This window comes from Ammodytes marinus (genome assembly GCF_949987685.1).
Source record: "Ammodytes marinus genome assembly, chromosome: 9".
In the NCBI taxonomy this organism is placed as follows: domain Eukaryota; kingdom Metazoa; phylum Chordata; class Actinopteri; order Uranoscopiformes; family Ammodytidae; genus Ammodytes; species Ammodytes marinus.
The window spans coordinates 11,048,266-11,071,366 of NC_137213.1; positions in this window are offsets into that span (position 1 = coordinate 11,048,266).

A 23,101-nucleotide genomic window follows, 5' to 3' on the forward strand; every position below is an offset into this window, starting at 1 on the left:
AATGTGTTTTACTTTTCTCTCCTCAATGAGATGGTGATATTCACCATGCTTCTCTGAATATCACCATCTCATTGAGGAGAGAAAAGTATAATACTATTCAGCTGTGCCAGGCTGCCAGCGCGTGTGTGAGGAGCACAGACGTGACAGTTTAGCGGTAGTGCGGCCTCTTGTCGCTCTGTCTCTACGGCTGTACATCTCTCTCTCTACTCGCATGTCATTGAAAATTTATTACCAGACACGTCAAAAGCCTCCCGTCTGAAAAGGCCATAATGGCGAGAGTATATTTTATTAGTAAAGGCAACTGAAATCTAAATCTAAACTGTCACGAAGCATCTTAGTCCTGTGTAAAGCAAAGCATTTATTGGATCAAAAATCATTGCATATTCTTTACTGCTCAATGATCTTACCTTATTTAAATTACTGTGTGGAGGTCTGGGGGACCACTTACAAAAGCTCACTGCTACCATTAGTCACAATACAAAAACGAGCCATAAGAATAATCAATAAAGCTGGATATTATGATCACACCAACCTCCTCTTTTTACATTCCCGTATCATAAAGTTCAATGACCTGGTTGAATATCAAGTTGCACAAATCATGTTCAAAGCTAGAAATAAACTGCTACCAGGTAACATTCAAAAACTTTTTTTTGACCGAGAGGGGGGTTACAATTTGAGGCAACAGTTAAACTTTAAGACACTGGCGGCAGGGGTGGACTGGGACAAAAATTCAGCCCTGGCATTTTTGGCCATGGCAGCCCACCATGATTATTTATACGATATGTGGAGGCAGGGGCTCCAAATTCTGGGCCCCTATACAGGAAGTCCTGATGGGCCCTCTGAGAGGCAGTCTTACAATACAAACATGTAAAAGCTATGTTTGTCTATAGTCCAAAACGTATGAGTGACTGGTCACTCTCTGAGCCAGATAACAACACAATGTTTCTATTGATGAATGACCAAATCATTACGCGTACTTGAACACAACCCCTGGTCTAATGACTCTTAATAATCATGCACACACACAGTGTTTCTCACAGGAATTTGGGAGACTGTGTCGTGGACCCTGGACCTTCTAGGGGGGTCCGGGGGAATGCTCCCCCGGAAGATTTTTTTTCAAATGTTAAAGTAAAATTCATCAATCTGGTGCACTTTGAAGAGAAAACTAAGGATAAATAGTTAAGTTAAGTTAAGTTATCTTTATTTGTCAGTTGTACACAAGGCACATTGAAATTTGTCTTTTCGCATATCCCCTCTCAAGTTACCACACTTCGGAGGGGGTCAGAGCGCAGGGTCAGCCGCAGTACAGCGCCCCTGGAGCAGTTTTGGGGTTAAGTGTCTTGCTCAAGGACACAATGGTAGAGATGGTGGGCACCGTAGACGCAATACCAGCCTCTGCTAGTTTTACAACTAACACCCTCCTGTCCGGTGCCGGGGATCGAACCAGAGACCTCGTGGTTACTGGTCGGCCACCTTTTCCTCTAGGCCATCCTACCACCCACGTCAACTGTTTCCTATGTAAGCTATTTAGTAGGCTATTATTTGCTGGAATAATGTATAGACACAGATGACCAAAAAGCAGAAAGAAGAAATGTACATGTTTAAAAAATCCAGTCAGCTTCGGGAATTTTTTTCCTTTGTTTGTATTTTTTAATGGCCCAATATAGGCCCCTGATCTTCGTAGCCCCGAACAATGTTATTTAAAAAATAACATAAATGTACTGACGAATGAAAGGCCCATGAAATCTTTTTTTTCCCTAAATAACGTTTTTCTGGGCCTTCAAAGATCAGGGGCCTATATTGAGCCAGTAAAAAAAAAAAAAAAAAAAAAATATATAGGGGAAGGTGGGGTGATTTGTGCAACTTTTTACTCAAAGTGATTTTAAAGTGAGGCCTTGACAGTTATGTCTCCAACTCAAATATGTACATATATTTCAGGATGTTGTGCATCCCTGGCAATAAAAACTTTGGATCTGGAATAAACTGTTTAAGAAATATAGCTTTCGGAAAAAAAGTTGTCTTGTCGCACAAATCACCCCACTATGTGGATACTATGTGGGGTGATTTGTGCGTCATTGTGTCACAATGACAAAGTCACCATCATCATCTTTCTGGCCATCTGAACTCTTATCAGTGGTGTCGTTAAGTGGAATTGAGATGTCACTCTCTTCTGAGCTACTGTAGACAATCACTTTCTTTTGGTGACCAGCGTATACAGCCATGCCACTGGCACAACTCTCAGAAATGTACTTTGCACTAGTTGCTCCGTGCTTGTGGAACCAACTGCCACCTGACAAATGTGATTCCCCCTACATTTCTGCCTTTAAATCAAGGCTCAAAACCCATATGTACACCCTGGTGTTTCCTCCCCATTAACCTCTGCACTACTTACTTACCTCTGCACTACTATCTGTGTTTATGTGGATGTATGGGCTTTACGTCTTTTATTTTGGTTATTGTTATTTTACCTTCATTGTTTACCTACTGAATGCACTATGTACAGCACTTTGGACAGTGCAAACTGTCATAAATGTGCTTTTATAAATACATTTTACTTACTTACTTACTTATAACTCACCCAGGCCCTTGCGCACAAATCACCCCATCCCCAGAATTTTGGATAATAGGCATGATGCAGCAATTTAGGGTTGACATTGTGCTAACTATATAGACTCAAAGTGTAGCATACCAAAGCACTAAAACATGTGTCAAATGTTTTCAAACGTGTCTATAATTGTTCAGACACAATAATCAAAAAACCTTGATCATGGAAATTTTACTTTGAAAGGCAAAACACAGTTTTTTGAGCTTAAATGTGCTTATATCTTATTCCTTGTGTCTCCCTTCTTTACAGGATGAGTCAAATGGATGGCTCTTCTTAAATATGTGGTCACATTTCCAATTTCTTCCACGGTTTTCTAGAAACAAGGGGTTTTGCAACTTCCAAAATGCACAAATCACCCCACCTTCCCCTATATTTTTTTTTGGGTGCAGCCCCCCTCTGCCTTGGGCCCCCCAAGCCTGTCCGCAGTCCGACGGCCCTGAACGTAACTGACCATCGTCAGATGCTCATAATTACGGAGTAGAAGTTGAATGCATGATAATACAATTTAATGCAGCCTCTGAATGGGCGGCCCTCTGCTGTGTGTGTGATTGGGCCAGGCCCAGCCTAGAACCAATCATAATGAGTAATGGCCTGGGACAAAGTTTTATTTAACTTTCAGGTGAAGTTGACAGCCTGCACGCACAATTATATGTCCATGGCACTCCCGAGAGGGAAGGGCCCTCGGCCCTCGGCTGTTTGACTTGGCCGGGCCGGGCCGAGTCACACAGCCGAGGGTCCATAAAAAAAAAAAAAAAAAAAAAAATGTTATATATAAATGGACCCGGCCCGGCCCAAAATGCCTGCTGGCCCACCGGGACGATGCCCGGTATGCCAGATGGCCAGTCCACCCCTGACTGGCGGTACGCATGACTTTAAAATGTCATTGCCTCTCAATTGGGGTGTGAAACTGTGGAATGGGATGAGCATGGAGCTAAAGCAATGTCCAAACATGATCCAGTTTAAAAAAAGGTTCAAAGCAATGATTTTCAAAAGGTACAGGGATGAGGGTGTGAAGTAAGAAGGAAATTATAATTATATGGATATATATACTGATTATATAGATATGTATGTAGATATGGATATATTGATTGTTTATAAATATAAATATAGATATATGCATTGTATAAATATATAAAATATATTTTTTTTTATAGTATATTAAGATGTATGTATGTATAGTTCGTAAATGGCAAATATAGTATCGCCAATTGTACAGAGAATATATGGATTAAGAGAAGCGAATATAATAAATATTTTAATTTTTTTAATTTAATAAATATTTTTATTTTTAATTTTTTTACTATGGAAAAGGGGTAGGATTAAATAAGTGTATACTTCTTCCTGCTCCTTTTCAGGCATATCTCAGCAATACAGATAATTTGTTTTGTTTTCTTTTTTTTTTGTGAAAACATAATTTTTGTTTATTGTATTTCCATGCTTTTCATTTTGTTTTGTATGTTTGATATGTCTGAAATAAATTGAATCAAATCAAATCAAATCAAACTATTAATGAAAGATATCCCATCCAAAACAATAAAAAAATTAAAAAACAGGAAGACGGGATCCCGTCGTCACTTCCCGGTACTCCCGTGCTGACCAATTTCCCGGGATTACCGAAATCCCGGGTCCCTTTCAGCAACCCTAGGTCAAACCTAGTGCAAATATGGAGACTGCACTCCATACATATGACTGCAGGTATACTTAAAGGTCACATATTATGCTAAATGCACTTTTTAAATGTGTTCTAACATATCCATGGGTCCACGGTGTGCCTAGAGACTGCCAAAATATTTTAAAAAATAACACTCTCCCTTTCTCACTCTACCCCTTTCTGAAACCACCACCCCTCCCCCACCCAATATACTCCAGTCAGAATTCTCCCCTTTTCTGACCTCACAAACTGGAAAGCCATAAGCTTCCACTGTGAAGCCCACACCCCATTTCTTATTGGTCCACGGCCCTGACAGACAGAGGGCGAGGCGTATCTGGCTTCGCTTCCGGACAGGGGGCGGGGGGAGCTCAAAGATTGTATATTTACGAGGGGAGCTGCAGCTCTTTTTTAAAAAATAGGCCATTGTGAGATTAGCTGAACATCAGCATAGTACAATAAATTATCTGAAAGTTTTTTTCAGCAAACAATTAAAGAAAAACATATTAGGGACCACTAAGACCATATAATATGGTGTATAATAGAACCGAAAAGTGTATAATATGGGAGCTTTAAGGAAGAAGGCTTCAAGCAGAAACGATGCAGGTTAAATCTTTTCAGGCCAAAGTGCTAAACCTGTATTGAGAGGGGTCCGAAGACAAAGTCATAGTTAGGTTATGTATGTTGATTTGTGGTGTTGACAATGCTGCATGCAATGCTGGATTGTGTTTGGTATAATAACACTAGTAAAGCTTTGGAAATGCATTTGGTATATGAGCAGTGCTTTCCTAACCAATTATGATATCATTCAGTGTGTTTCCATGGCACAACTAGATTGGATTAAGACATATACCGAACTAGACACTCGAACGGACCGTGTCACTTGTCTGAGTATACATGGCCTTCCAGGAATCGGATAAATGTCCGATGCATGGCTGTCTCCACTATGCTAGGTGGCGCTGTAGCCCTTTCAACAAGTGGTTATAGAGCCACGTCCGGTTCCCTTCCAGCAATACTTTATATATATATAATGACTCCGATATGGCATTCCTGGTTTGTTTCCCCTTGCTAACTCCAGTGCGTTTACATGCAGACTCATAATCGGGTAAATGAACGAATAAGACTTTAACAGGACTTGTAAAATTAAATATATATATGAATTATTGCCGGAAGGGAACCGGACGTGGTTCTATAACCACTTGTTGAAAGGGCTACGGCGCCACCTAGCATAGTGGAGACAGCCATGCATCGGACATTTATCTGATTCCTGAAAGGCCATGTATACTCAGACAAGTGACAGTCAGTGCGGTTACATGGCACAACTAGATTGGATTATCACATATATCGAACAAGACACTCGAACGGACCGTGTCACTTGTCTGAGTATACATGGCCTTTCAGAAATCGGATAAATGTCCGATGCATGGCTGTCTCCACTATGCTAGGTGGCGCTGTAGCCCTTTCAACCATGCTTTCAACAAGTGGTTTTAGAGCCACGTCCGGTTCTCTTCCGTCAATAACCCATGGTGTAGCCTATCACGCGCAGGCACACAAGCACAGAACGAGAAGTCCGATATGCGATATCTGATCCCTGTATACATGCAGAGAGAAAGCCGACAATGAACGAATTATCTAGGTGTTCTTATCCGACTTCTCTTGTCCGTTATTGTGCCGATTTGTGTCCGAAGTAGATCGAATAAAGGTGTTTACATGCAGTTTAAAAGTCCTGTTGAGGTCTTATTCGTTTAGTTATCCGATTATGAGTCTGCATGTAAACGCACTGACTGTCCGTTCGAGTGTCTAGTTCGGTATATGTCTTTATCCAATCTAGTTGTGCCATGGAAATGCACTGAGTGTTACTATAATGTGATAATGCGGCTGATTGCAAGACCCTGATTCTTGGAAAGCTTTAGTCAAAGCCATCTGTGTTACACGTAAATCTTTAATACCCTGTTCTTAAGCTAGGGCTGTACACATTGTAAGAGCTTCTTGCACACAGGTCACAGAGGTTTGGCACAAATTAAAATATGCAATGAATATGACTTTAGAGACATCTCGATCTGGGGCTGGGTCACAGTTTCAGTAAATCTATACTGTACTGACAGTTATGAAATTGCTTTGATATCAGAAGTTTAAACATTTCAGTTGAGTCTATTTGATCTGGATTTAACATTTATTTCCATTTGTTTTGTGGCGGACCCTAAATAGAACCATAATTCACTTAAACTTTATTACGTGTTTAGCACGAAATGTGGGATATATATTCCCTCACACTGCAAGTCATTATGTTCCCGTTACAGTTTTTCACAATTGTTTAAACACATTTTTTGGAACATCAGACACAATGTGCACAATCTGTAACTAATTTACCAACTGCTTAACCAATTCTGCTGAACTCCAAACACATTTCCTGCCTTAGACTCATATTCTCATTTGAAAACACACATTTTTCACAACATTACACACAATTTTCTATATATTGCACACTCTTCCTGAATTCTCTCTCATGGTATTCACACAGAACACACTGCCAATCAAATTTTTAAACTCAAAAGGCTTTTGTGCAGTTAGCTATAGAAGGGTCAGAGATGAGCTCCTGTTTGCTGTGATTTACAGTAGATTGCACATTTCGGTACATATACAGTTTTGCCGAATACTGTAAACACTAAAAGTGACTGCTATGACCACAGCATCACAACCTCTAACTTTTGTAACTATGCCCTAAACCAAAGCTCCAACCCTACAAACACGATATATGCTTTGCGCTGTGTTTGAAATTCTCCAACATACTTCTTGAAAAAAAAAAAACTAATTGAAAACCAATCAGTCTAAACCTTAGCACTACAAATGAGCTCAGCTCCTTTTTGAGACAGTAAGAGTCAGGGGAAGAGGAGGAGAGAGAGTGACAGGAGTACAAGGACAAAGAAGGCAACAGAAGGAGACACACATACAACAGGAACACTATAGTGGACTATGTTATAGATCATGGCCTATCAATGAGGGAGCCTGGACAGAGAGTGCAGCTAAACCTGAGTCGCTCCATAATTAGGAGATTTAGACTGGATATCATGTGATCATTTCCCTGTTGCTTCTCAAAGGATGACATTGAGTGTGATGTTGATGAGGCGATGTGGCCAGACGCAAACAGGAGGCGGTATCCATAAAAGGATTCATAATCCAACCACCCAATTCCTTACAACGCTGTTTTTTTAATTCTACTGTAATTGTTTCTTAGTTTATGATGACTCACTGAATTGCTTGAACTGCAGTCCTACCTATTCATTGTGTTTGTTTGAAATGGCTAAATAAACTATTCTGCATAATGTGTGTTAGCATTTGGCAAAAACTGTAAAGTATTTGTTGTTACTGTGGGTGAAAGTGTATGAACATGCAAAGGCATAATTCTACTGATAAAGCATTCATATAGTGTTTTGCATTTATACTATAGTGTTTTCCATTCTGCACACCAGTGTTTAATGAGTGCTAGAAATATCTAGTCAAATGATGTATGTGTTTCTCATTTGAAAAGAAAACACCATTTAGTGAAGAGTTAACACTGTTTTGAGGGTAGAGTGTGCTTTTGCAAGAGAAGTGAAGGATTTTGCATTTTGTGTTTGAGTTTTGAAATTTGGGTTTAGGATTTTGAAAAAGTGAGGTAGTCTATCAGGAAATGTGTTTAAGCAATTGTGAAAAACTGTAAGAGGGCGTATGCTAACTACGGTAACTGAACACAAGTTGGGGTTAAAAGGCTAATCTGATGTGAATAAACAGCCACCGAGGTGTGCAGCCAAAAGAATGGATCGGCTTGAATACTTCCTTCAAAGCCAACAGTATCCTCATTGTCTACAGATAGCACAGCAGTGTAAGGGAATGAGGTGAACATGGCATCAAGTAACTCCAGATCTATAGCTAACTGCAGGTCTCGGTGCAGCTTATCTTATTAAACGAGGGTCATGGCATGAGTGACCACCCATGAAGGCATATTAGGGGCCTCTACAGATTCTCTTTTTTGCATAGGAAATTTCCTTTCCTATCGAGATTAACCGGAAGTACTCGGCGATAGGTGATTCGAATTCTCAAAAATGCTTAGGAAAGGAGCCTCGATTCATCCCTAACCCTGTCGCTACACGAAGTGAGGAGCCTATGATATGCACGATATGAGGTGCGCATGCGCAAAGCAGCCGCCATCTTTGAAAGCCCACTAAGGCTTTTACATATATGTAAATTTTATATCTTTATACAGTATGTCCATGGGCAACAGCATATTCAATCTATGCCTAATACTAAAGGCCCCTTCCCACCGCCGCGCGGCAACGCCTCCGCCTCCATTCATTTAAATGAGGGAAGGGCGGCTGAGGGGAGGCGGTTACAGCCGCGGCGGTTGGACCAGGAAGCGGTTGACGCCCACGTGAACGCGCACATATTTTGCCCAACCGCTCAGCTTCCCCGTGTTGAAACCTTCAGCGGCAGCTGCCCGGCAGCAAGACGGTTATACAAGGCATCGTTGCAAACTGAGTATCCAGACCTAAACAACATGGCTCTACCATGTATTAATTCAATGTTAAAGTGTCTGTCATTTGAAAAAGATTGAATATATATTCTACGCTGAACACAAACATGTGGAACCAGCGATTGAAGCCAATTTTCTAGGGGAATATTTTTATAGACGGAACTGTATTTTTTCTCTGTACTTTTATTCTCCATAAAAGCTTATACAGTGCTGTGAAAAAGTATTTGCCCCCTTCCCGATTTCTTATATTTTTTCATATTTTTCACACTTAAATGTTTCAGATCATCAAACAAATTTTCATTTGAATCAAAAATAACCTGAGTAAATACAAAATGCAGTTTTTAAATGATGATTTAATTTATTAAGTGTAAAAATCTATCCAAACTTACCTTTCCCTATGTGAAAAAGTAATTGCCCCCCCTTAATAAATCAATCGATTGACCACATATTTTGGAACGGTGAGTTCAATTTAGTGACCACACCCAGGCCTGATTACTGCCAGACCTGTGTAATCTAGAAAACACTTAAATAGAGCCTGTCTGACACAGTGAAGTTGACTAAAAGATCTCAAAAAGCAGCACACGATGCCATGATCAAAAGAAATTCAAGAACAGATGAGAAACAAAGTCATTGATATCTATAAGTCTGGAAAGGGTTACAAATCCATTTCTAAGGCTTTGGGACTCAAGCGAACAACAGTGAGAGCCATTATCAACAAATGGAGAAAACTAGGAACAGTGGTGAACCTTCCCAGGAGTGGCCGGCCAACCAAAATAACTCCAAGAGCTCATCGACGACTCATCCAGGAGGTCACAAAAGAACCCAGACTAACATCTAAAGAACTCCAGGCCTCACTTGCCTCAGTTAAGGTCAGTGTTCATGATTCCACCATAAGAACTTTGGCAAGACACTTGGCAAACATGGCATCCATGGGAGAGTTCCAAGGCGAAAGCTTCTGCTGACCAAAAAGAACACAAAGGCTCGTCTCACATTTGCCAAACCCGTTGAGTTGTCTTTGTCTTAAATTATAAATTATGTGATGATCTGAGACAAATAAGTGTGACAAACAAGCAAAAACAGAAGAATTCAGTAAGGGGGCAAATACTTTTTCACAGCACTGTATAGAGAGATTATAACATCGTTATACGAGAGAGAAAGAGAGAAAAAGTGTGGTTGACTTTTGGTCGGGCTATCCCAATGATACGATCACCGAAGCATCTCGCTGTCAGTTGAGAGGGCGGTTGGCGCGCGGCGGTGGGAAAGGCCCTTAAAGGTGCGAACACACTGCACTCCGCGGCGCGAATCGCAGGTTCCGCGCAGCGTGATCATATTGGGTCATATTGTGTCCGCCGCCCGACCAGAGTAGCCATCTCTACTCTGGGGATATGCTGGTGCTGGTACAAACCGGTGCTGAGGGGACCAGTCTGCTGTGTTGATGGTGCTTTACCCAAGCTAACCGGTGCTAACTTGGTTCATAAAGCAAAACTGATAACTGTAGACAGCAGGCAACAGACACATGGGCTATTCACAGAACTTATGGGAGCAAACCGTGACTATTATGTTTTCTTCCATCTTAATTTCCTCTGTCCGTCGTCCCAAAGCGAGTGACGTCGGGAGGAGCTCAACGCTGATTGGCTATCGCGGCGCGGCAAAAAGTTCAATGCTCAACTCCTGCGGCGGCCGCGCCTTCCTGCGCCGCCCTGTCCGCGCAACTCCACGCCGCGGGAACCGCTCTATGCACGCCGCGGGCTGCCCATTATCGCCGCGCGAAATACATTGACTTTGTATGTAAACTCGACGCGCGGTGGAGTGCAGTGTGTTCGCACCTTAATACTTTTATTCTGAGTGACAGTGTGTGTTATCTCAATGAGGCTGGTTCATAGTGTTTGCTGCACTGAACCTGTTTTGCAGGTGATGTGAACTGTTCAGCTCCAATGACTGTTGGTAGTGCAGACTGTAGTTAGAGTTTTGCACATTGAGCTACAGTTGTGCCCACTGTGGTCTAGCGATCGAAAAAAACTGTAAATCCCCCGCACCTCCCCCGCCCACTCTCCCTCCGTGCTCCAAGTTCCCTCCGTGCGACGTATGCTGTTACGTCATACCAAGGGCTGAGGGTAAGTGAACGAGGGGAAGTGAAACTACTAATGAAATGCAGCTTAAGTGATTCTCACTCTGTTGGCGACAACCTGATTAAAATCAATATGAAAAGAACGCATAGATCAAACGAGCGCTTGTTGTAGTCCATTTTCAGAAAATAGTGTAGTTTCACGCTAGAGACTCACGTCAGCACTACTCGCTGTCGCGCAATGACGTCGGTTAGGACAAGTGGAGTCGAATTCATTTGAAACAGTGCTGTCTTTTCCTATGTTCAATAGGAAGCACCTTTTCATTTCTCCTTAACCCCAATGACCCCAATGACTCCTTTCCTATGCCTATTAAGGCATAGGAAAGGAGGCTTAAAGGTTTGGAGATGTGACTAATCATAGAGACCCTAGGTCAATCTGGTGTTAACCCTTACGCACCCCTGGGACCATTTTCGGCCTTTTGGCCTTTTTTAGTTTTCTTTTTTTGAATAGCTTTGGCTGTGCTTATGTTAGCCTAATACATTTTGTCCAGGGTTAAGTTTTATGCAGATCATTTCTGAATTTCTACTCAGCAACTTCATATCACCTTTAATAAAGGCAGGACATTTTTTTGTTACACAGAAGACCCTAAGACCATTTTCGGCCCCCATTGACTTCCATTCAAAACGGCCTATTTTTCCAAATTTGATCCTGCTGACAAACTAGCATGAAATATATTTTTCTATTATTATTATTATTATTATTATTATTATTATTATTATTATTATTATTATTATTATTATTATTATTATTATTATTATTATTATTATTATTATTATTATTATTATTATTATTATTATTATTATATTATTTCTATTATTGTGATTTTCACCAGGTGGTGGGAAATAGCCTGTCATTCATGGGGTTGAATGACAGGCTATTTCCCTGGCTGTCAGTCCTGCTAAATTGTTGCCCTCTGCCCCAAAGTTAAGACACCGAAATTACACTTTTTACCCCCATTTAGCTGAATTATCCTTTTCTCCAGCTTTTACTGATACGTCAAAATGCTCCCTAAAACAAAACAAGAAAAAAACATGAATTTTTATATTTTTTTTAGAGTTGCAGCCCTATACTGTAGCCTACATAAAACATATGAGCAACACATGAAAGGTTAGGATCCATATGGAAACCTAAGGGTTGTGTCTGTCTGTTTGTTGTGAAGTTATTGTGTGTGTGTGCGTATGTGTGTGTCTTTGTGTGCTTCCATATATATGCAGCTAAAAGGTGCTATTTTGGGGCTTTCAGGGCTTCTCACCCAGCATGCACAAATGTTCACTGAGACTCTCCCAAAACTGTGTGTGTGTGTGTGTGTGTGTGTGTGTGTGTGTGTGTGTGTGTGTGTGTGTGTGTGTGTGTGTGTGTGTGTGTGCATAATAAGGCAACATTTTTTGTGGTAAAACTAATCCAAAAACAATTTTTATTAGTAGTTTGTATATATTTTATTCATGTGGATAAGAATAAAGAACAGCTCAGAGCCTCTTTGATAATGGAAAATCCTTCCTTGATACTCTTTGAAGTGATGCGCACTCCTGCATCTTGCAGCGCTATAAAGATGCCGATGAAGTGAAAACTAAAAACAAAACTCTGGGAAAGTCTGGTTTTGTTTACACAGGTGCAACATTGACCAATGTTTTAAGTATGGGTGTAGGGCACACTGCTCATTTACAACATGGCCAATCAACACAAACAAAATCACACACACACACACACACACACACACACACACACACTCACTCACTCACTCACTCATGCTCACACTCACACACAAACACACACACACACACACACACACACACACACACACACTCACTCACTCACTCACTCACTCACTCACTCACTCACACTCTCTCTCACACACACACAATATGAATTGTAAGCCTGTTCTACTGATCGATTTATGTTTTTTGTGATATAAATGTTGTTGTTTCTCAAAAACTAAAAATGCAAGAATGTCAATCTTTTTGTTGATCATTAATAGATCCTATCTCGTAAACATCCACACAAACAAAATCCACCTTGCATCTATTGTATGAAAAGGGTTCAGTTATTATAATTTTTATATAAAAAAGTGTAATTTCATCACAAAAACTAGCCTGAAAAGGGTTAAAACAATGAAAAATCAATAAATATTAAATATGTATGTAAAAAGCTCAAGTGGGGTAAATGGTTTATATAAAAAAAGTAAAAAAAAAACATTATTGTATAGTGTTTTAATGGCAGTTAATTGGGAGCGGCTTCTCAAGGCCTTAGGGTCTTTTGTGTAACTATTTATTTGCATCTGAGCATGCCCAAAAACGAAAGATGCATCACATTTATTTTTTGTGTAAATCATTCACATGTCCTATACTCTAATTATTCCACTTCAAAAAATCCACTCTGCATCTATTATATCAGAAAAAATATTTTTTTTTGTTTTTAGAGAAAAAAAATGACTAGATTTGACCCTAGATTTGGCATTTTAAGAATTAAAAGCAAAAGAAATTCAACAAATATTAAATATGTATGCAAAGAGCTTAAGTGGGGTAAATGGTTTATAAAAAAAAGTAAAAAAAAACATTATTGTATAGGCTTTTATGGCAGTTAATTAGGAGAGGCTTTTTTTTGGCCTTAAGGTCTCCTGTGTAACTATTTATTTGCATCTGAGCATGCGTTAAAACTAAAGATGCATCAAAAAATGTTTTAGTGTTAATCAATCACATGTCCTATACTCTAGTTATTCCATTTAAAAAAATCCACTATGCATCAATTATATCAGATTTTTTATTTTTTTTCGATTTTCGAAAAAAATTAATTACCAACTTTTACCCAAAAACAGGCATTTTAAGAATTAAAAGCAAAGGAAATTCAACAAATATTAAATATGTATGTAAAGAGCTTAAGTGGGGTAAATGGTTTATAAAAAAAAAGTAAAAAAAAACATTATTGTATAAGGCTTTTATGGCAGTTAATTGGGAGAGGCTTTTTTTGGCCTTAGGGTCTCCTGTGTATAGTAAAAGTTAAGGCTGCACAAGGGTTAATACAAAGCCTAGTCTCTGTAAAAGGGTATGTAAACAAAGGGAATGTAATCAAAGCGGTCCCGGTTCCTTTGTTTACATGCCAGTTTACAGAGCCGAAGCTGTGTATTCACACACAAAAAATTCAGTGCACAGACATTACTGACTGGTAGTAGCAAGCAGATTTTAAAGTGATATTCACTGATTTTGGCAATAAGTGATTTGTCAACATTCTCCAGAATTACCTAGTTTACCTTTAAAATGATATAGGACTAATCGAGGACAAATATGGAGACTTCGTATTCAGGCAGACACAACTGCACTTACACAATAAATAATAACTTTATTTATATAGCACCTTTCAAAACAAAGTTACTGTCAGGGTAGTGGCAGGCAGGCAAGCAGGACCCAAATGCAGAACGTTTCAAGAAAAAGGCAATTTATTCGCTCCAAAAAATACAAAAACTCCCGATGGCCAAAAAGGCAACAAGGCAAAAAGTCAAGGCACAGGGAACACAGGAAACATACAGGACTAAACCCACCAACAGGTACAATGCTCAGACAGGGAACTTAGAGTGGGCCTATCCGAAAACTTTTTTTTGCATAGGAAATTTCCTTTCCTATCGAGATGACCCGGAAGTGCTCGGCAGATAGGTGATCCGAATAACCAAAATGCTTAGGAAAGGCATAGGAAAGGAGCCTCGATTCATCCTTTAACCCTCCTTTAGCATAGGTTACTCCTGGCTAACCTATGCTAAAGGAAAGGAGATAGTGGTATCCCATAATCCTTTACGGCGGCAAGATTTAAAGCAACAGGCCACCGCCGGAGTTTACCGACTCTACACGAATACGAACGAGAGGTAAAACAGAAGAGAGGAGAGGAGAAGAGAGGAAGATTTAACTCGGCTAAAACAAAATACTCCCCCCCCCCCCACACACACACACACACACAGGCTAAAGATAATAAAGAACTCATAAAAGACCAACATCATAATAGTTATTTTCGTAGCACATAATTTACACCATAAGAAAATAAAATACCAACTTCACATTTAATGAAGTTACTGGGGGCAGTTCATTTCAACATCAACACAAGTGTAGCCTCTTTTTATTCCACATGTGAATTGGGATATATGGGAGTGATTCTCACTCTGTTGGCGACAACCTGATTAAAATCAATATGAAAAGAACGCATGGATCAAACGAGCGCTTGTTGTAGTCCATTTTCGGAGAAGGAAGTTTCACGCTAGTGACTCACGTCAGCAATACTCGCCGTCGCGCAATGACGTCGGTTAGGAAAGGTGGAGTCGAATTCATTTGAAACAACGCTGTCCTTTCCTATGTTCGATAGGAAGCACCTTTCATCTCTCCTTAACCCCGATGACGTTTAGGGGTTAAGGCATAGGAAAGGAGGCTTATAGGTAAGGAGATTGGACTTTTCGGATAGGCGAGTTCTATACACACACACAAGACAGTGTCAGCAACGAGGGACAGGTGGAACACATTAGGGGAGGGAGCAGTAATCAAACAGGAGGGAAACTTGACAGGACATGGGGAGGAACAAGACATACCAAAATAAAACAGGAAACACGGGGAATTTATGTTGGAAACACTGTGGGAAATATCCATATTGTGTCGCTGTATTAAAGTAAAGAGCTTTTATATACAACTAATGACAAGTGACACTGATTTAACATGAAACCAAGATACTGCAGGGTTTCCCACACATTTGTTCACAATTAACCTACAATAGCGCCACATAGGTCTATTAATTTCTTTCTTTCAAAGGTTTTTTTATTAAATGTTCGTAACAGAAATTGTAGCACAATTAGTACAAATTTTTTCCCCCTTTTTTTTCCCGAACATACCCCACCCACATCCCACCCTCACACCCCACAACACGAAATATACACTTCGAGAAACAGAAATAAACAATCAATATGAAAAAAAAAAAACAAAAAAAAAAAAAACACAAAGAAATCAAATTAATAATAATAATAATAATGGATTGGATTTATATAGCGCTTTATTTCTACGTGACTCAAAGCGCTTACAGGGTACCAGGTTCCATTCATTCACACACAGTCATACCGGTGGTGGTAAACTACCATAGTAGCCACAGCTGCCCTGGGGTAGACTGACAGAAGCGAGGCTGCCATTCAGCGCCATCGGCCCCTCCGACCACCACCTCAAACATACAGCAGTCATACACATTCACACGAGGCAAGGTGGGTGAAGTGTCTTGCCCAGGGACACAACGACCATGACACAAGTGGCCGGGCTGGGATCGAACCGCCAACCCTAGGATCATTGGCCAACCAGCTTAACCACCTGAGCCACGGTCGCCCCAAATTAAATCAAATAAAAAGGGGGGGGGGGGCTACTCTTCTATAGTTATTGTTTTTTTTAAATAATTTAGGAAGGGGCGCCAAATTCGGTCAAATTTATTCTCGGATCCCTGGGTAGTGTAACGTATTTTCTCTAAATTCATACATGCCATAATGTCTCGAATCCAATGTGAGTGGGAAGGAGGAGCAGGATCTTTCCACTTGAGTAGGATAGCCCTGCGAGCAAGTAGTGAGGTGAAGGCCAGTACTCTCAGCTTCACTTTAGGTAAGCCCGGATTTGGTGCAATGCCAAAAATTGCAGTGAAAGGGTTCGGCTTAATTTGATGCTGAAGTACTTCAGAAATTGTTTGAAAAACTGATGTCTATTAATTTTAAATTTTACAATGATTTGAATCGGAAAAAATATCCTCATTGAACAGCTGCACGCCATGCACTCTCACTGTATTTCTCTCAATGGCGGACTATGCAGCAATAGTCAGACAGCGACAAACCAGGAAATTCACAATTTAGAAACAACAGCCGGCAAAATCGTAAAGTGCATGAGGAAGGAAAAAGGCAAGACGCGCAACTATACAGTAGCGGATCTGTGGAACGGAGGAGATGCTGGGAAGCGCCACATATAGGCCTACTCTAGTAGGAAATTAAACCCAAACGTGACACCAACAGTAACTTTCAGTGCATCGTAAACCCAAAGCGACTGCAGGAAAAGGAACTTAATAAATATTTTTTTATATAAATATAAATGTGTCTATACTTTCTAAATATAGCTTTACTAAGATCATTAAACCCTTACAGCTATTAAAGGTACCTTTTTATAAAGCTCACTACCATTAAATCTCTCCAAAACACCATTAAATGGTTGTCTGTGATTTACTCTTAGTGACTTAGGAGTCCTCTTGAGGACTCCTAGCTTTTTATAGATTTAGGAGCTAGTTTTAGCGCTAAAATGCTTTGTGAATTACACTTATCTTAAAAAGTTAGGAGTCCTAAAATTAGGAGTGAAACGCCCCTTATTTTTGAGAGTTACTCCTAAATCAGCACGTTAGGACCTACTCTTAGCCTTAAAATGTTTTGTGAATATGGCCCCAGAGCATCAAAACAAAGCAGTGCTCATCAACCTGACAGTGCCATTGGAAGGAAGGATGGAGGAGGCCACTGAGATGAAGCTCGGTCAGTACCATTCGCTCATCCGGGAATGTCAACAAGCGTGGTGGCGGACAGTCACTTTGGAGCGCCCTATCTAGACTAGGATTCTGAGGCTCCTCTAGAATATAGCTTGTGGCTAACATCAGCAAGTAAGCAGACGCAGCATTCTGGTGGCTGTGGCTTGAGCAAAACGAGCGCTGGAACAAGTCATCCAGCAGAGAGGAGACAATATAGATCAGAGTGGTTGTGGAGCTTGAGGGGCCTTGGGGGCTGCCACAGGACACTAAGGGTATTCCGACAAGCCCTTCGAAGGTGGGTTAATTGACGAAACACCTGTGATGAGGGGTGCTCAGCTGATGACCCATAGAAAGCAACAGGGGCCCACATCACAAGGCTTGGTCAATTGGACTTGTGAAGTGCGACTGCTAGACATCATTCCCATGCAGGAGGCTGGGCCTCTCCCCTGCCCTTCAGATGATAGCGATGAACCATCGTACTACAGACCTTCTCACTGTTTAAGCCCCTATCTCACTGGGCTGCGACAGTGTGCGACAAGTTGGAGACACAAAATTGCGACAAAATATGCGAATTAGCGACAATTTTCACTTGCAGTCTCACTGAGTTGGTTCCTCACGACACGTTTGCGAATGTCCTGCCCAACACTTGCCAGGAGGTCGCATTTATGAACGTCTGGCGAGTGTCGCACGAACGGAATGTCTGTCTCATTTTTGTCTCAAATCAGTCGCAATTTATGCCTCATTTCCACCGAGTAGAGCGGGTCGGATCGGAGCGGGTCGGATCGCTCACTTTTAAGAATCTCGGTGTTGTTTCCACCGCCGACCCTACCCTTACTGGTAGGGCGGGGTTTAGGCTGGACTGCGATAGCCGCCGCCAGATTGTGGGTCAAACTATCGGGCTGTGGAACAACTGTGGTCAAGCCAGCGGTCTCTTGTTTTTGCTTGGTCAAACCAGCCGATTCTTTATTTATTCCCCCGTGTTGTGAGCACAGAGACGGCTCGATGCAACTGATAAGAGACGGTGAGCGAACAGCGCTGGCTGCGGCAGCTACGTGACATCGTAGCAGTGGGACACAGTGTAGCCAACTGATTCATTTAATGACGAGGAAAAACACCACACAATAAACAGTGCCGCGCTCACATTGTCGCCAAAACTCTCTTCACTCTAGCCGAGGTGACTACAAACGGCGGAAATGATTAAAACCAGCCGCTTCTTTATTTATTCCCCGTGTTGTTGTGAGCGTGTATTTACAACTATCTATGGCGTAAACACACAGAGACGGCTCGGCGCAACTCACAGAGACAGTGAGCGAACAGTACTGGCTGCGGCAGCTACGTGACTGTGGGACACAGTGTAACCAACTGATTAATTTATTGACGAGGAAAAACACCACACAATAAACAGAGCTGTGCTCACATTTTCGCCAAAACACAAGACTATCTTCACTCTTGCCGAGATGACTACACATGGCGGAAATGATTCTTTCGACCAATCAAATGACGGCTCCGCCGTTTCGGCACCCTTTCAGGCGGCCAGTACCCCTACGGAGGAGTACTGAGATTTGGAGCGGCTCAGAGCGGTTAGGTGCGCTTAAACCGTACCCTACCCAACTTTTGGCAAATGAAAAGCCAAACTACCCGGACCGAACCGCTCCGATCCGACTCGCTCTACTCGGTGGAAACGAGGCATTAGTTTCATATTCGCCAAACCCTCGCAAAGTTGTCTCACATTGCTCGCACTTTCTGACTCGCGGAGACTAAATTGAGAAGGGTTTGCAACGCGTTTGAGACACATGCGACCACTCTGAGACTATTTTGAGACTAGTGCTGTGTCTGAAATCGCGCACTCACGTAAGTTCACTTACATTGAGTGCACTTTATTATCCCTACAGTACACTTACTTATAGACGCAGTGCTCTCATTTCTACAGTGCACTGTCCAAACTGCCATCGCGCACCTACCGGAAATGACTTTGCATTTTGAAGGTTCTTCTTCGGTGGTATTTTTTTTTAAACGGTCGGATACAGTCTAAAACAGTGTAGTTGTACGGGAAAACTAAACAAATGTGTAATTTAACTTTTGTAGAGCGCGTCCGTCTCCACAGTTGCTTCAAGCTCCTCTATTTTGATTTTAATGTCCCGTCCTCTCCGCTACGTAGGCAAGATGGCGGCCGTTGAGTGTGGAAAGTGTCCATCGCTCCACACTCAAGTTTCAGACCGTTTTGAGTGCACGACCGAGGAACTTACAGTGCACTGCATTTTGGCACACTCTCCGGTTTTGCGCAAAGTGCACTCAAAAAAGTAAGTGTAAGTACAGAAGTGCGCGATTTCAGACACAGCTCAGATTTGTCGCACACTTTTTTTGAACATGTTCAAAATTCATGCGACAGGACTGCGCGGCTCTGCGACTCATGCGAGGAAATTGAGACCTCCGCGAACGTTTGGAGACAGTTTAGAGCAGGGGTGTCAAACTCATTTTGGTTCGAGGGCCACATACAGCCTCTCTGATCTCAGGTGGGCCGGACTAGTAAAATAATGGCAAAATAACTCCAAATCCCTAACTTTGTTTTTCAGTAATATGCTTTATCACTCAGCCTACATTTGTAACCTACATTATCCCGGATCACAAGGGATCTCTGTACCCCCCAGGAGATGTCTTAGTAAAGGTTGCTGTTGGCCACGGGAATAGGAGGTGCGGCGCTGGGCGCCGCAGCAAAAATGTTGGGGGTATTTTGCTCAAAGATGCCAATGTGCACTAATGAAATAAACAACTGTTTATTTGAATACACAAATACAACAGGCACTGACCTTACAGTTGTCCAATTTTGTTTACTATATGTACAGGGACACATGTTGTGCAAACATGCAGACTGTACAAAATACAATTAAATAAAAGTGCAACTTCTACTGTTTTGATTTATTTTTAAATACAGAGGTTATTGGTTGTTTTGGAATTCGTTTTTCCCAATTTAAAACATAAAAATAAAGCAGCATTGAAAATTAGGAAATAAATCTTGTAGGCCTACACTAGCATGCTCCTGCTCGTTTTGCGCACACAGAGCCGCAGACACACCGCGCTTGCTAGTACATTAATTGTTCAGCACTAAAAATAAAAATGTTTTTTTTTTTGGTTTTTACTTTGCCATAAAACACTGTAGGAAACATTAATAGCGGTGAAGCAGGATTGCCATTTACCATTTCCCACGTTGCTAAAATGTGCTTTTTTTATTTAGGCTGCCCCCTAGCGGCAGGAGTGAGCATTTCGGTTATTTCTTTAAAAATTCATAACTCCTCACAGGAATGGGCTAGAGACTTACTTTTTTTTTTGACATACTCAGAAATTTATGCTCTACAGGTCGCGGGCCTGATCAAATCATGTCGCGGGCCGGATCCGGCCCGCGGGCCGTATGTTTGACACCCCTGGTTTAGAGACTCCCTCGCGACTGCAGTCTCCAACTTGTCGCAAACAGTCGCAGCCCAGTGAGATAGGGGCTTTACTAATGAATGGTATCTTAATTTTGACAAAGACGAAATTCTACTGAGCCCCAAGAGAGACATGGGCAACAAAAAAATAGACCATTCAATTCAGTGTGTGTATTTAACAGCTGATGATTTTATCTTAATTTACTTCATAAAATTTATTTTGCCTTCATGTCAGAAATAATGTACAGTATAGTTATATATTTGTGTGACTTTTTATCTGCATCTTTTAAGTATTAAATAACCATCTTCAAACGGGTGAGAGTGTTAAGGTGACGACAGACAGGCAAGCAGGACCCAAATGCAAGACGTTTCAAATAAAAAAGTAATTTATTGTCCCCAAAAAAAAAAAAAAAAAAAAAAAAAAAAAAACTCCAAAAAGGCAAGGCACATGGAACATACAGGGACGGACTCACCAACAGGTACAGTGCAAAGACACAGAACAATGACACATGGAGTTAAATACACACACACACACAACGAGGGACAGGTGTATCACATTAGGGGAGGGAGCAGTAATCACACAGGAGGGAAACTTGACAGGACATGGGGAGGAACAAGACAGACATACCAAAATAAAACAGGAAACATAGGGAACCACCAAAACAAGACAAAGACAGACCATGACAGCACCCCCCCCTAAAAGGTCGACTTCCAGGCGACCACACACTGGAAGAAAAAAAAAAGTCAAACCCAAACAGGGTGGGTGGAGGGGAGCCAGGAGGAGGGAAACAAAAAAAACATGGCCTGGGGCAGAGCACGGGGGTGACCGGCTGGTCAGGGAACTGGGGTAGGGCTGAATGGAGGGGTGTCAGGCAGACGGCCAGAAACATGCCCCAGGGCATGAACAGGAGCCTCAGGCGGACGGCCTGGGGGGCAAGCAGGGGCAGAGCGGAGGTGGAACCCTTCAGGAGGTCGGCAGCAGCGAAGACCCCCAGCAGCAGTGAAGACGAACCCTCTCAGGTGGTCGGCAAAGGCGGAACCCCCCCCAGGAGGCCAGCAGCCACGGTGATGAGGGCGGACCCCCCCAGGAGGCCGGCGGACCCCTTCCGGAGGAAGGCGAGGCAGAGGGCGGCCACCCCCTGGAGGAAGGCGAGGCAGAGGGCCTGCTCGGGTTGGTCGCTAGCATGCAGGGGTTGGTAGCTAGCATGCTGGGGCTGGCATGCAGGTTGCAGGCGGCCGGAGCTCGCTGCTGGAGGCCGGGGGCTGGAACTGGAGCTTGCTGCTGGAGGCCGGGGCCTGGAACTGGAGCTTGCTGCTGGAGGCTAGAGGCTGGTAGCTGGGGTCTGGGAGCAGAGGCTGGAAGCCGGAGACCGGGGGCTGCGGCTGGAAGCAGGGGACCGGGATCAGAGGCTTGAAGCAGGGGACCGGGATCAGAGGCTTGAAGCTGGGGACCGGGGGCAGAGGCTTGAAGCTGGGGACCGGGGGCAGAGGCTTGAAGCTGGGGACCGGGGGCAGAGGCTTGAAGCTGGGGACCGGGGGCAGAGGCTTGAAGCTGGGGACCGGGGGCAGAGGCTTGAAGCTGGGGACCGGGGGCAGAGGCTTGAAGCTGGGGACCGGGGGCAGAGGCTTGAAGCTGGGGACCGGGGGCAGAGGCTTGAAGCTGGGGACCGGGGGCAGAGGCTTGAAGCTGGGGACCGGGGGCAGAGGCTTGAAGCTGGGGACCGGGGGCAGGCTTGGGCTTGTGCTGGCAGCCCAAAACTCCGGAGGGTATAAAAAGTTATTTGCCCACTCCGGTAGGGACTCCCTGAGCCAAGGCTGTAATTCTACAGCTCGACGTGCCAGAGTCAAGGCTGCCTCTCGTGGTCGAGTGTGGGGCCCTTCTCCCAGGCTTTCATGAGGCAAGATATTGTAAAAATTACCTCCTCATGGTCCACCTCAAAAGAGCTGTCTGCTGGGTCCATTTCTGGTCTTTGCATTCTGTTACGGTGACGACAGGCAGGCAGGCAAGCAGGACCCAAATGCAAGACGTTTCAAATAAAAGGTAATTTATTGTCCAGAAAACACAAAAACTCCAAAAAGGCATGGAACATACAGGGACGGACTCACCAACAGGTACAATGCAAAGACACAGAACAATGACACACAGGGAGTTAAATACACACACACACAAGACAGGGTAGACAACGAGGGACAGGTGTATCACATTAGGGGAGGGAGCAGTAATCACACAGGAGGGAAACTTGACAGGACATGGGGAGGAACAAGACGGACATACCAAAATAAAACAGG